The following is a 15,512-nucleotide window of genomic DNA, read 5'->3' on the forward strand; positions in this document are numbered from 1 at the left end:
CCGACGGGCGGCTTTGAAGGCTCAATACAGATGGGCAGTTCATGCGGCGCTTGGCAGACGGACAGTTCAGGCGCCGTTTGGCAGACGGGCAGTTCAGGCGCCGTTGGGCAGACGGCAGACTCTGGCCGGCTGAGACGCACTGTAGGCCTGGTGCGTGGTACCGGAACTGGAGGTACCGGGCTGAAGACACGCACCTTCAGGCTAGTGCGGGGAGCAGCAACAGGGCACACTGGACTCTCAAAGCGTACTATAGGCCTGGTGCGTGGTACCGGCACTGGTGGTACCGGGCTGAGGGCACGCACATCAGGGCGAGTACGGGGAGAAGGATCAGTGCGTACAGGGCTCTGGAGACGCACAGGTGGCTTAGTGCGTGGTGCCGGAACTGGAGGCACTGGGCTGGAGACACGCACCATAGGGAGAGTGCGTGGAGGAGGAACAGGGCTCTGGAAACGCACTGGAAGCCTGGTGCGTGGAGTAGGCACTGGTGGTACTGGGCTGGGGCGGGGAGGTGGCGCCGGAAATACCGGACCGTGCAGGCGTACTGGCTCCCTTGAGCATTGAGCCTGCCCAACCTTACCTGGTTGAATGCTCCCCGTTGCCCGACCAGTGCGGGGAGGTGGAATAACCCGCACCGGGCTATGTAGGCGAACCGGGGACACCATGCGTAAGGCTGGTGCCATGTAAGCCGGCCCGAGGAGACGTACTGGTGGCCAGATATGTAGGGCCGGCTTCATGACATCCGGCTCAATACTCAATCTAGCCCTGCCAGTGCGGGGAGGTGGAATAACCCGCACCGGGCTATGCACACGTACAGGAGACACCATGCGCTCTACTGCGTAACACGGTGTCTGCCCGTACTCTCGCTCTCCACGGTAAGTACAGGGAGTGGGCGCAGGTCTCCTACCTGCCCTTGGCCCACTACCTCTTAGCCCCCCCCCCCCAAGAAATTTTTGGGGTTTCTTCGCGGGCTTCCAGCCACGTCTCCTTGCTGCCTCCACATACCACCGCTCCTGGGCTCTCGCTGCTTCCATCTCCTCACGAGCGCGGCGATATTCCCCAATATGAGCCCAGTGTCCTTTTCCCTCCAATACTTCCTCCCAAGTCCACGAGTCCTGATTATTTGGCCGCTGCTCGAACTCACACTGCTTGGTCCTGGTTCGGTGGGTGGTTCTGTAACGGGCGTCTAGTTCTTCCTCCTCCTCGGACGAGGAGAGGAGAGAAGGATCGGAGGACCAAAATGCAGCGGGTTTTGAAAACATAATGAATTTATTAACTGCCGAAAACGAACACGAAAACAAACACTTGGAATGACTACAAAATAACAAAACGAACGTAGACTGACCTAAAACATGAGAACTTACATATAACACGAAGAACGCAGGAACAGGTACAGACTATAACAAACGACCGAACAAACGCTACAGTCCCGTGTGGTACGAACGAACATACAGACACAGAAGACAATCACCCACAAACATTGTGAACAGCCAACCTTTATATGGTTCTCAATCAGAGGAAAACGTCAAACACCTGTCCCTGATTGAGAACCATATAAGGCTAATTACAAGTGACCTAAACATAGAAACACAAAACATAGAATGCCCACCCCAACTCACGCCCTGACCAACTAAACACATACAAAAATAACATAAAACAGGTCAGGAACGTGACAACGTGGTTCACGATCGTTATATCTTTGTTGTTATTGGAAGTTTCACTATTATTAAAATGTGGAACTCTACTCACGCTGCGCCTTGGTCTAATTATTCATACGACGGTTGTGACAGCTTGAATCTTTCCAAAACATGTTTTACAGTATAAATTCTAAGTATAACATTTTAAATTGACTTCCTTTGTTGCTGATACAATATTTGTTAGCAATTTTCCATGCTTTCCCCCATTGTATATCACCATAGATATCTGACCAAAATAAACTTGCTGAGGGAATTGTAGTATCACAAACAATATTCCCAATCTGTTTATTACTACATTTATCTTTGATGTTAATATTGCCAATTCATATATTTTCATGTAAATCTATGTTACTTACATCAACCACAGAGGAATTTAAAAGAGACAACCCCCCTTGGAATCGCATCAAAAACAATTGCATATTCTTTCGGGGTTATTGGAATTTTAAATTTATCAAGATATTCCCCCATATGAGAGAAGATATCCATCCTTATTCAGTAACTGACCAACCAAAATAATTTTATTCTCAAACCAGTCATGAAAAAAAAGAGACTTATTTTTAAATCGTATATCTTTGTTGTTCCATAAAAAGTATCCGTGAGTGGAAAATTGTGTTTATACGCTAACATACAAGCTAAAATTGCCTGCTTATGGAATTTTGCCAACTTTACTGTGATTTTATCAAAATTACATCGAAGCAAAAATTCTAAACCACCAACAGAGTCAAATAAATACTTATGGAAGACATTCCAAATACTGTTCTGGTTCTTAACATACTTCAGAATCCAATTTATTTTAAAAGTATTATTTAGAGTATTGAAATCTAAAACTATATGATACAAGCCTTGTTTCAATCTCTTGGCAAATACAAAGGCAAATAATTTCCCATCATTATTCAACAGGCTAATGGGCCTCCAGTTGTCTATATAAAGAGTATCCTTATTAGGTTTGGGAATCAAAGTAATTACACCTTGCTTTAACTTCTACTTCATCACCATCCCGGATCCGGGAGCATCCTCATCAGTAAAAAGCTGACTAGCATAGCGCCACAAGTAAATACTAGCATATAAATATCATGAAATCACAAGTCCAAGACACCAAATGAAAGATACACATCTTGTGAATACTGCCATCATTTCCGATTTTTAAAATGTTTTACAGCGAAAACACAATATGTATTTATATTAGCTAACCACAATAGCAAAGGACTCAACCGCATATTTTCACCATTTTTTTACCGCATAGGTAGCTATCACAAAACCGACCAAATAGAGATATAATTAGTCACTAACCAAGAAACAACTTCATCAGATGACAGTCTTATAACATGTTATACAATAAATCTATGTTTTGTTCGAAAATGTGCATATTTGAGGTATAAATCATAGTTTTACATTGCAGCTACCATAAAAAATATCACCAAAGCAGCCGGAATAATTACAGAGAGCAACGTGAAATACCTAAATACTCATCATAAAATATTTATGAAAAATACATGGTGTACAGCAAATGAAAGATAAACATCTTGTGAATCCAGCCAATATTTCATTTTTATTAAGTGTTTTACAGCGAAAACACAATATAGCATTATATTAGCTTACCACAATAGCCAAACACACAACCGCATTCATTCACCGCAAAGGTAGCGATCGCAAAAAAACAGCAAAAGATATAAAATTATTCACTAATCTTGACAAACTTCATCAGATGACAGTCCTATAACATCATGTTACACAATACATATATGTTTTGTTCGAAAATGTGCATATTTAGCGGTACAAATCGTGGTTTTACAATGTGAATACGTAGTCAAAATGCACAAAATTCTCCGGAGATATTTTGGACAGTCACCTAATCTAATCAAATAACTCATCATAAACTTTACTAAAAAATACATGTTGTACAGCAAATGAAAGATACACTAGTTCTTAATGCAACCGCTGTGTTAGATTTTTAAAAATAACTTTAGTACGACATACAGCTTACGTTATAGCGAGACAGCGCTAATAAGTGCGGAAAATAGGACTAAACATTTTCCACAGAAATACGAAATAACATCATAAATGGTTCCTACTTTTGCTGAGCTTCCATCAGAATCTTGTACAAGGAGTCCTTTGTCCAGAATAATCGTTGTTTGGTTTTAGAATGTCCTCTTCTCCTGTCGAATTAGCAACCATAGCTAGCCATGTGGCGCAAACGTGCCCAACTTCACATGACGCAAAGAAAAGAAAATTCCAAAACTCACAATAAACGTTCAATAAACTGATATAACTCGGTTGAAAAAAACTACTTTATGATGTTTTTATCACATCTATCAAATAAAATCAGAGCCGGAGATATCTAACGTGTATAACGAAAGCTTTTCAGAAGGCAATCTGGGGTTCCTTCTCGCGCCTTCGAAGACAATAATTTCCAGACACGTCATTCCAAAAGCTCTTGTTCGGCCTCAGATCAAGCTAGACACCCCATTCCACCTCTCACTGCCTGTTGACATCTAGTGGAAGGCGTATGAAGTGCATGTATATCCATAGATTTCAGGCAAATTAATAGGAAAGCCCTGAAACAGAGCCTCGATTTCAGATTTTTCACTTCCTGTCAGGAAGTTTGCTGCAAAATGAGTTCTGTTTTACTCACAGATATAATTCAAACGGTTTTAGAAACTTTGAGTGTTTTCTATCCAATAGTAATAATAATATGCATATTGTACGAGCTACAATAGAGTACGAGGCAATTTAATTTGGGCACGATTTTTTACAAAGTGAAAATAGCGCCCCCCCCTATTGAGAAAAGGTTTTAAGGAAGCCGGTAACTGCCCTTTTTCTATTGATTCTTGAAACATAGCAAGAATGAAAGGAATCAATTTATCATTAAATGCTTTATAAAACTCGCTTATTAAACCATCATTTCCAAGGGACCTATTGTCCTTATGTTACGCCCTAACCATAGAGAGCCCTCTGGGTTCTCTGTGGTGTATAGGTCATAGCGTGACTAGGGGGGTTTCTAGCATTTGTATGTTTCCCAATTAGAGGCAGCTGGTTATCGTTGCCTCTAATTGGGGATCATATTTAGGTAGTGTAACGTTCGTCTAATTCCTCCTCCTCGGATGAGGAGGAGCATGGATCGGACCAACACGCAGCGAGGTATGCAGACATAAAGAATTTATTAACAAGACGAACACTGACACGAAATACACTTGAATAGAATACAAAACGACGTAGACAGACCTGAACTTGAGAACTTACATAGACACGAAGAACGCACGAACAGGAAAGACTAGCCAAACGAACGAACAAACGAAACAGTCCCGTGTGGTAGACACAGACACAGGAACAATCACCCACAAACAAACAGTGAGAACAGCCTACCTTAATATGGTTCTCAATCAGAGGAAACGTCAAACACCTGCCTCTAATTGAGAACCATATCAGGCAACACATTAACCCAACATAGAAACACATAACATAGACTACCCACCCCAACTCACGCCCTGACCAACTAAACACATACAAAAACAACAGAAAACAGGTCAGGAACGTGACAGGTAGCCCTTTTTCCCACCTGTGTTTGTGGGATATTGTTTTATGTGAGTGCGTTCATCACCACGTAGTTCACAGTCGTTGTATGTTTAAGTTTTCACTGCAAATAAAGATGTGGAACTCAACACACGCTGCTCCTTGGTCTGTCCATTATCACGACCATGACACCTTAAGGCTTTTAATACAGTCTTATCTCAATTTCAGATAACTCATCATCCCTGAAATCATTATCTATCTTCTTAGCAATGTTTGCTACATTGTCTAAGATCCATATTGGAAGTTGGCTGGGCTGATGTATACAGATTCTGATAAAACTGGGCAACATGCTGAGAGATTTCTTTTGGATTTTTATTGGGAGTATCATTAATTTACATATGGAAGTCTTTTCACCTGCTCTTTTTTCTAAATGATAGAAATATTTTGTATTTTTATCTCCCTCTTCCATCCATTTTCGTCTTGATCTTACAAACGCTCCCCGGGCCTTTTCCTCGTAGATACGGTCTAACTGCATTTGCAATGATGATAGCTCCAGTAATTCCTGATTAGTTAGTTCACTTTTTTTAGTATAATCCATTATTCCCTTAATGATGTCATATTCTTTCTCTCTTGGCACGAGCAATTTCTTTCCCCATTGAAATAGCCAAAAGCCTTAATCAAATTTCATTAGCTCCCAGTAACTTCCAAACGTATTCATAACACAGGCACAATTCCAGTATTTATCATTAATTCCTGCTACTTCCTTCTTAAATACTTAAATCTCTAGTAAATTCTTGTTCATTTTCCAGTAACCTTTGCTAACTTTTTGTTGTTGACAAACCATGCATTTATCTTTATTGAGATCCCTTTGTGGTCTGTTAAAATTGATGGTTCAATCGAGACTGTATCAACCTTGTCAGCTATATCTTCAGTTATCAGCCAGAAATGTATTTCGGGATTGTATAGATAAGATTATGTTTACATGGAGTACCAAAGATTTATCTGGGTTCTTATGTCTCCAAATATCTAGAACACCTAACCTTAAGGAATATATGTCTATCTCACAAACATAATTGCTATCCTTAGGAGGCCATCTATCTAGATTATCATGTAAAACAATATTAAAATCTCCACCCCATATTACTTTTGCCAATGAAAATGTAGACATAATTTTACTTATTTTCCTCTCAATGTCTCTAAATAAAATACAGTTACTTGACTTGTTATTGGAAGCATAACTTTTTACAACAATGAATTGAACATGGTTGACATCTACCAATAGTATAATCTATCTCCCTGTATTATCTGCTTCATGACTCAATATATGACCCTTAAAGTTGCCTTTTAAAATAGCGACACCTGCTGACCGATTAGTACCAAATATCATTCCCCCATTGACACTTCAAAAACGCAGTATCTGTGGAAAGGCATGAGTTTCTTGAATGAAATAAAAGTCGGCACTCTTACCCTTACAATACAAAAATAAAGATTTCCTTTTCAAAATATGACGGATTCCCCTGGCATTAATAGAAAAAACATAAATGGACATTTACTTTCACAGTGACTATATGAAGAATATTAAACTTGTATACGCTCACATGAATCAGGGTCTCACAAAAAGAAAAGTTCTTACTAGTTGCAAATATAAACAGTCCTTTGCACCACACAAGTGGTGTATCTAAATTATATGTTTTTAAACAATTGCAAATAACATTGTACCATAGATTGGTAAAAATGAATAACCATCAAGCTAACATTAAGTGTCAGTGCGAATTTCCCTGACATAAAAAAATATATATACATAAAATAAGTTTGGCTCACACAAACAATGCTCATACCTCAAGAAATATAGAGTTTTATCAGATGCAAATAAAACTCAGTCCTGCACACCACACTTGATAAGTCCAGCAGTCAACAAACTAGGCGTCAGCGTGAATTTCCCTTCCATTAACAAAAGCCTTAGCTCGCGCAAAGTATGCACTTTTCCCTTCCTTCCTTGCTCTCTCAATTATCGGCCACAGATGATTCCGAGCTTCTTTGTCAAATGCTGTCAGATCCTCCTTGAACCTCAGGTTGTTCTTCTTTAAAAAGTCATTTTTCTTTGCACTTTTCCATGTCATATCCCTCGCTGTCCTGGAGATGAATCTCATGATCACTGGTCGTGGTGGCTGGTTGTTGTCCCCATCTCTCAGCCTACCCAGGCGGTGCACTACATCCAGAGAACCTGCAACAACATTTCGCTCCTCCTCCGGGACTATTGCCCTGCAAATGTCCTTCACTCTTGCTTTGATGTTCTCCTCAGATTTTTCTGCTATTCCATAAATTCGAAGATTCCATCTTCGACTATACCGCTTATTCTCGTTTACCTTTGACTCCATTTCAGAGAGTTTCTTCTCCTGCTTTTCAACCTGAATGTTCAATGTTGCGTTCTGCTGCTTCAGAGTTTTTACTTCCTCAGCACTGAAATCAATCGATTTCTTCAGGTTAACGATACTAATAGTGTTCTTTTACACCAAATTCGTGATGTCATCTGCGCTCTCTTTGATTTTAGCCGTGAGGATGCGGACGATGTTGTCCTGTAGCTGGCTCATTGATGGTTCACTTCTCAACTTCTTTGGAAGTTGCTCCTTGGTTGGGGTATGTGGGGTTTTATAAGGTTTTTTGACATGCTTAACTAACTATAAGCTAGTAGGGCTTCTTATGCATTAAAGTTTGAATTACTGACTCATGTGAACCTGTATTTTCCATTAGTCTCTACTCTTACCAGTGCTCTGTCTAACCATGAGGCCACAGCCTGAAATGTGTGTGTGTATGAAATATGTGTGTGTATGCAACAAATGTATCAGTCTGAAATGTGTGTGTGTTAAAAAGGGCGCTGTACTGTGTGACCGAGACTGTGCTAATCTTAGAGAGACACAGGAGGGGGTGAATCATGAGACTGCTGACTGTGGTGTACAATGGACTATAACCCAATACTATAACAAACATGATTAGCAACTATATCATATGTGATTGAATACTATAACAAACATGATTAGCAACTATATCATATGTGATTGAATACTATAACAAACGTGATTAGCAACTGTATTAAATGTGATTGGATATTGACAAACTGTTGGTCTGGGCGCCTGGATGTCTGTTAGTGTGTGCTGGAAGTAACAGTTAGCTCAGATAAGAGTGCTGGGAAGCTGTAGTTAGCCTTGAGCGAGAACAGTGGACATTGTATACAGGTGCAGATATCTCAGACAATGTTATAAAACTGTCTGACCCCAGTCTCTGGGGTGAGGGAGCGTAATCTACACAGCAAACAGCGACAGGACACCAGAGAGCGCAAAGGGGCTGGGACCAGCTTATGTGCCAACACCAACGATAGGCTGGGTGAGTCTAAACCACGCCCAGTCTCTACTCTGACAGGCCGGCTCGGAAGTGGGAACTAATCTCTGTCACGAGTATAATATACTATCTTTGTCAGAAACAAATCAGTTCTCTGTCTTATCCTGCGTGATGAAACATTGAACCCGTATATACGGAAATTGTATTTGCCATTTATTAACTTTTGAATTAAACAATTATTTTAACCAAGTTCAGGTGTACTATTGTTCCTATCTCAGTTGAACTTTCGCAACCCTAACAATTGCTGACCCCGACGTGATCTGAGGGAACTTTGCTGGACATTGAGCCATCCAGCCTTTGGCCTAGACTGTCGCCAGACAGGGTCTTCTCACAAAAAGACCGGTCTACTAAAAATCAGGTAAGCAGAGCCTATTGTTTCAAAACTGAAATTCTGCATATTGACGTTAACCAAATTTATTTTGTGAGAAAACCTAACTGGTGTAAGTTGCTAAATTTTCGAACCATATGTTCATTACAGTAAAGTAAGGATAAACGGAAAACGAACTACGTATTATTTCATTACGTACTACTTGATGGCGAATGCATTTTCAGTTGGCCAACAGAATAACAATGGAATGACTGTATGTGTATGACGTGAAATTAAAAGCCTGATTGTGTGTGTGTATGTATCTAAGCTAGGGTTGTTTTATTAAAAGTCTATAAGACTTTAGGGAAGTGATTGAGGACAATGGCCACATAACCACCGTGACTGGCGGGATATTGGACATAAGACAAGTTCTAATATTGAACGGCAATATACCGACTTCACGGATTTTTATGTATTTACATGGTATGTGGGATATAAGACAAATTGTCGATTAACAAGTCTAGGTGGACCCTCGACTAAAAGTGGACGGCAACATAGTCCAGGGAAAGGCAGAAGTATTGGAATATAAGACAAGTCTAGGTGGACCCTCGACGGCAATACACTGAGTAAGACAAGTTCCCTGTAACAAGTGAACGGCAAGACATTGGATATAAGACAAGTTGGGTTTATATGCGCATATTACCGAACGGCAATGTTTTGGAAATAAGACAAGTTCACTGATTGAATAAGACATGTTGGATATAAGACAAGTCACACTGTATGTCTGTTGCTTTATGATTGTATCCCTCTGTATGTACTGTATCAGGCTTTTATGTGAAAGGGAGTAAGGACATATATACATAACGTAACCATATATACTCAAGTTACACATTAACCACATACTATAATCTCACATTATTTGTCACGGACACTCTAGTCTAACTAGGTAATAACAGATAAAAACAAAAAAAAATATAAAACAAAAGTTATAATAAGAAACTAATATGGCTCAAATTGAGAAGGTTGAATAGACTGGGTGGAGAGCTGTACAGAGTATGGACAGAAGAGGGCAGTATTGCCACACTCAACGGTCTCCCAGTCGACGGGGAGCCTGTTTGAATGCTGGTGACATAGAGAAAAACTTCAAACCTATTCGGAGTAGAGAGAATACATTTAATAACTTATTTAGGTTAAATTTACAGACTAATGTTATTATTGTCATGGATTGGCTGACATGCGATATAAATTTAGCGAAGGATATGGTAAGTTTACACTTTGGAGTGGAGTAAGTTGAGAAGTTGATTTTACTTATACGATAGTTTTGGTGCAAAACTCAGTTGGAGTAAGTAGATGTTTTGCCTAGAGGCATGAATAAGCCAGTTAGTTTTGGTATTGTATTGGCTACTAATTTTCAGGGTACGTTGCTAGAGACAGGATGATTTGTTGTGTATCGACGTAAAACAACCTAAGTAGGTGGGATACACGACTACGTTACTCGAATGGATTTGGCCATTGTTCAGGTACACTATTTTCTGTACTTCTGGCAGTATAGTTTTGATTAAGAGATGTTGATTGACGTTGTAAATTCTATTCAAGATCCAACCTTTGTGATAAATTGGGTTTGGTTTATCGAACCCGTACTATTGCCTGTTGCAGTTAGTCAACAATGATTTACAGTTCGTTGAAAGCTACTGCGTTCTGAACACAGGTTGAGCGCTGGTAAACGCATATCTTGATTTGAACTATACTAATCTATTTGTTAAAATTACTAAACCTGTATACCACAACGTTGAATTTAGCATTGGGTATTATAGGAGGAACGGGATACAATTTGTACTTTCCCCACCGGGTGTGGTCGTATCAAATTATGCCAGAAAAAATTGTTTGTGTCATTTAGAGGGAAAATGCGTGCATTATAGCTTTGCTTCACTTTTCAAAAGTGGCTAAAAGTTATTCGTTTTTGTTTAGGTAACACCAGGGATTTCGAACAAGAAGTAAACGTATTCTAAACGTGATCTGTTTTCATTATGGGGAACAATGACCGGCCCGCAAACTGGTATGGCTGGCTGGGATTTTTTAAAGGGACAGTACACGTTTATCACAGTTGTGTGAATGAGTTACATGAAACATCGGGGAAATTTAAAACGAATGATTTGAGGGTATTATCATAATTATTAGGTTTTGTTTTTGTGGTAAACGTTTGGGTTAAGGGGTTTCCGTGTTCCCAGAGACAAGATATCTTAAAGGGGTACACTCATATGGAATATTAGGAGTTTTATTTTCTGAGTTTTATTTAGACAAGGGAATTTTTTATGATAAAGGGTTCTTTATGGAACATGAATGTAAGGGGGTGGTGTAACCTTTGACCTGTTTTCATTGCATTCTCCGGTGGTTTGATCACCCACGGGGGGATGCGGTGAAGATATTGAATTTGTGGTCATTTGGGATACTAGTTTTTAGGTAAATATAGGTTTCAGTTCTTAGAGGAGTGACCCTGGGGGGAGAGAGTTTATTAGTAAAGAAAGGATTTTATATGGTTAGCATTTGTTTTGGCCATTAGAAGATTTTTATTTAAATAGTATTAAAATTGACAGGGGTATATAACATATGTGATGATTTAGGATTATTGATAGGATAGAGATAGGTTGATTAAGGTTATGTAAGGACTTTAGAGATTGACACTATAAGACATGTTGTTGTTATTTTTAAATCCATGATTTTAGATAAAGTCAAAACAGTGAGACACTTAGTTAATATTGCAAAGGAACACATAGTTGTTATTGACTATTATGAGAAAAAGGCAGACAGATGGGTCTACCCCGCACTGTTGAGACCTTGAAGGTTTGAGAGCAGAGTGGGAGGGGGGACCAGGAAATGAGCAAGGTAGGCTGTGAAATAAGATAGGAGAGAAAGGGTTTAACATATATAAGCAGCACAGATACATTTTAAAGTAGATAAGTCACTTGACAGATAATTGGAAAAGGATAGATATGAATGGACGCCCAAGGGAGAATTGGACATGTGGAAAATGAAAGGTACGTTCCTTCATGATAATGTAGAACATAAGAATATTTTACTAATCTTACTAGAATAGGTACGGTTGTTACCTGGCCAGGGCCAGGTATCAAAAGGGGGATGGGTACATTGTGGTCTAGGATAGGATGGGGCCTATTGGATAATAAACTAATTGAAAAAATAAATAAAATAATAATAATAAAAAATTCTAGCTAACAAATAGGCATAGAAGTTAAATATATAATCAGATAGAACAAATGAGAAACTGTTTGTTAACCAAACGTATATGTCCAAGATTTTATGCATTACAGGTGAATTAAAGGAGAAGGTGATTCACTCGACCTGGGGGCATATCGCACTTGAAGGGTGAGACACACTGACACTGCCGAATGATCACAGAGTTAAGGAGAAGAACCTAGCTAATAGAGTTCGGGGGTCAACTCCTTAATGAAGATTCCCTGACCCCGCCCTCTCATCACTGTGTACGTTCATAGAAGTGAAAGTGTTGCTTGATCTCTGGCTGATAATGTGTTCTCTGGGAGAGGGTGGGGCTTTACAGGACTGCTTGTAGTCCTGAGCTGTCTGATTGGGATACGATGGGGATGGTTACCATCACAGTGCTGCCAGAACCACCACCAGTTCCAGCGGGCCAGGTTCAGCCGGCCTCCTCCACCACTTCAAGACCAAGTCCCACACCATCACCTAAGCTCTCCAATCTGGTACAGGTAATAAATGTGAAAGACATCTCAGATAGTGACCAATTGGGGACTGAAACTGGTTATGAGGGAAGGGAGAATATGTGGTTGGCCTATATGAGATATACAGCCAAAACACTTAATAGAAAGGACTGTGCCGTATGTGGACATGCCAGACCTATTCTGGCTGCTCACCCATCTGCCCTAAGCAATGGGAAAGGTTGGATGTGCATATTGGAAAGTTTCTATTATAATAAGCCAAATTCAACCCTGTGTAAAACTCTGAGTCTTGTGTTCCCAGAAGTCCCTCCCCAGAGGACACCATTGGGGGTTAAGGCATATGGGGATATTACAGCTGTAACACTGGTACAGGTAGGGGTATAGACTATGGGAGGCTCCCTACTACTGACTGCATCACTAATGTCACTATTAACTAGAGGTGTTGCTGATGTATGGTGGATGTGTGGACCTGGCAGGCGGTTGACCCCCATTTTGAAAGGAGACTGGCAGGGCACATGTGCTTTGGCCAGTCTGATAACACCATTGACTATTATTGAGGTTGCAGCTAACCAACTCCTGGGAGCTGCACATGACACAGAGGCTCGGGACCAACCCAGGAGACGGCAGAAACATGACGCTCCTTGGTCCGAGGGTACAGATAACATCCACACCAACCTGTTGGGGTCCCAATAGGGGTCCCCCACGAATTCCAGACATTAAACAGGAATGATGGCCTGTGGCATTTATTGCCCATTATTGGCCAAGCTATTGTTGATGCTAAGCAGAATGCCTGGATCAATTATATCTACTATAATCAACAATGATTTGTTAACTACACCCACACTGCACTTAAGGGGATGGCTGAACAATTGGATGCCACCTCTCGAACCGCTAGACAAAATAGACTAGCACTAGACATGATTCTGGCCAACCAGGGGGGTGTTTGTACAATGTTTGGAGAACAATGTTGCACGTTTATCCCTAACAACACCAGTCCGGATGGGAGCATTTCAAAAGCTCTGAGCGGGTTGGAAAAGTTATCTGTGGAGATGAACGGTCTTGCAGGTGTGGAGGAGAGTGGACTGTTCTCCTGGCTGGGTGGCTGGTTTGGTGAGTGCACTGCATTGATGGTTACTGGATTTCTGACCCTAATAATTGTATTTTGCTATGTTAATGTGTTGCGCTGCTTGCATTTTACCTTGTGCCAAGAAATCTATTGCAGATGCTGCTAAGGCCTCTGGCATGATGCCCCTGCTTGCAGCTAGTGGGGAGGATGCCGAGACCAATGAACAGAGGGGGTTGACTGAGGATGACCCATGGTTTGCTGTAAAAGAGGTTTATGAATAACACTGTTCTCCCTAAGAAGGTTTTAAGTTCCTGGGTGGTAACGAGCCCACCTAGTATATGGAAAAGGGATGAAATGTTTATTGTATGTGACACCTTTCAGGTGTCAAACGGGGGAACCAAAAATGTCTATGTTAATCAAAAATGTCTATGTTGACACCTTTTAGGTGTCAAACGGGGGATTGTGGGGTTTTATAAGGTTTTTTGACATGCTTAACTAACTATAAGCTAGTAGGGCTTCTTATGCATTAACGTTTGAATTACTGACTCATGTGAACCTGTATTTTCCATTAGTCTCTACTCTTACCAGTGCTCTGTCTAACCATGAGGCCACAGCCTGAAATGTGTGTGTGTATGAAATATGTGTGTGTATGCAACAAATGTATCAGTCTGAAATGTGTGTGTGTTAAAAAGGGCGCTGTACTGTGTGACCGAGACTGTGCTAATCTTAGAGAGACACAGGAGGGGGTGAATCATGAGACTGCTGACTGTGGTGTACAATGGACTATAACCCAATACTATAACAAACATGATTAGCAACTATATCATATGTGATTGAATACTATAACAAACATGATTAGCAACTATATCATATGTGATTGAATACTATAACAAACGTGATTAGCAACTGTATTAAATGTGATTGGATATTGACAAACTGTTGGTCTGGGCGCCTGGATGTCTGTTAGTGTGTGCTGGAAGTAACAGTTAGCTCAGATAAGAGTGCTGGGAAGCTGTAGTTAGCCTTGAGCGAGAACAGTGGACATTGTATACAGGTGCAGATATCTCAGACAATGTTATAAAACTATCTGACCCCAGTCTCTGGGGTGAGGGAGCGTAATCTACACAGCAAACAGCGACAGGACACCAGAGAGCGCAAAGGGGCTGGGACCAGCTTATGTGCCAACACCAACGATAGGCTGGGTGAGTCTAAACCACGCCCAGTCTCTACTCTGACAGGCCGGCTCGGAAGTGGGAACTAATCTCTGTCACGAGTATAATATACTATCTTTGTCAGAAACAAATCAGTTCTCTGTCTTATCCTGCGTGATGAAACATTGAACCCGTATATACGGAAATTGTATTTGCCATTTATTAACTTTTGAATTAAACAATTATTTTAACCAAGTTCAGGTGTACTATTGTTCCTATCTCAGTTGAACTTTCGCAACCCTAACAGGTATTCGGGTATGAATCGCATTCACCCCCCTTTCTTACACTGCAAGCATATGAGTGAGTTTCAACAATGCCTCTTTTCTCCTTGGAAGTTTCAACATCCATTATCTCAGCAACAGTTTGGTCATGTCCTGATTACATGCTACTAGCTATGAAGACGTTAGCAGGCTAACTTAACTACACACGCTGACACTTTTCGATAGCTAGCTTGTTCGTTGGAAATCGTCAAAAATATATTTCGATGGTTTGATTCATTACAAAATTATTCAAAATAGCTACATTGTTTGGTTAGATATAATTTTTTTGAAAAAAAAAACTAATTGCAACTGCAGTCTAAAACTATAAACTTTGTGAGAAAACCCTAAAATTGTTCCT

This window comes from Salvelinus namaycush, chromosome 12 (assembly GCF_016432855.1).
Source record: "Salvelinus namaycush isolate Seneca chromosome 12, SaNama_1.0, whole genome shotgun sequence".
In the NCBI taxonomy this organism is placed as follows: Eukaryota; Metazoa; Chordata; class Actinopteri; order Salmoniformes; family Salmonidae; genus Salvelinus; species Salvelinus namaycush.